This window comes from Galeopterus variegatus, unplaced genomic scaffold (assembly GCF_000696425.1).
Source record: "Galeopterus variegatus unplaced genomic scaffold, G_variegatus-3.0.2 Scaffold2686, whole genome shotgun sequence".
Taxonomy (NCBI): Eukaryota; Metazoa; Chordata; class Mammalia; order Dermoptera; family Cynocephalidae; genus Galeopterus; species Galeopterus variegatus.
In genome coordinates this window covers 107,575-108,835 of record NW_007728797.1, presented here as the reverse complement: position 1 = coordinate 108,835, position 1,261 = coordinate 107,575, and positions in this window count along the sequence as shown.

Sequence of the window (1,261 nt, the reverse complement as noted above, 5' to 3'; positions counted from 1 at the left end):
CTCTCCTGTCTCAGATCAGGAAGGCCAGTTTCATCCTCACCTCTACTCTTTTCTGTCCCTTTTTCAACCATTTAGTGCTATCCTAGTTGTTTGGGCTGCTGTAACAAAATAACATAAAATGAGTGACTTATAAACAACAGAAGCTTATTTCTTATAGAACAGGAGGCTAGGAAGTCCAAGACCAAGGTGCCCTCAGATTCAATGTCTGGTGAGGGCCTACTTCAAGGTTCATGGATAGCTGTCTTCTTGCTGTGTCCTTACATGGCAGAAGGGGCAAGAGAGTTATCTGGAGTCTCTTTTACAATGGCACTAATCTTATTTATAAGGGCACCACCCTTATGACCTAATCACCTCCCAGAGGCTCTACCTCCTAATACCATCACATTGGGGGTTAAGATTTCAACAAATGAACATATGAACTAGAGGGCAGGATGCAGGCATTTAGTCTATAGCAGTGGCTGAATCCTCTTGCTTCACCTTTGAAGTCTCTTAACCCCACTCTCTTCTCTGACTTCTCCTTTCATCCCTACTTCAGATGAGGTGTTCCTCCTGAATGTTTCTATGATACTCTAGCTCACTTCCATCATAGCCCATTCACACTGTGCTATAACCTCCTTTACCTTCCTGTCACCATCTCCTAGTAAGCAAGAGGTGCTCAATACATGCTGGTTGAGTGAACCTTCCCAGTTCACTTCCATATTAGCTCTTGCTGAGATGATAGATGGTCTCTCATGCCTGCTGTCCCTTACCCACAATCCAAGAAAACAAAGTCATTTAATCACTAGTTAGACCATTTTCTCCATTCTCCTACCAAAGCAATTCTCTAAATTGTATTTTCCAACCTCTCTGCTTTCACTCATTCCAAGGAGAAGTGCCCTTACTTCCACATATCCCCTCAGAACTGCTATCTATGCTTAAAGACCTTATTCAAATGTTTTCTCCAAAAAGCCTTCCCAGAGTGCATCCTAGAAAGAATTAATCTCCCTATATCCCACTTATATTTAAAAGCATTCTTTCCCATTTTTTAAATTATATTTTTAGTAAGTCTTATATTCAAGTTATTTTTCCAGGTTTGATTTTCTTACTTGATTGGGGAAATTACAGAGGGTGACTTTCTTATCTCTGTGTCTCCCATATATTTACTAGGTACAAAGTGCTGTGTGTTCAATTAAACTCCTTTTAAGCTTGATATAATGATTCTCAACTAACTCAAACATAGCCATAAAATAACAAGCATTTAGTTGAATTGTATCTTCTTTAT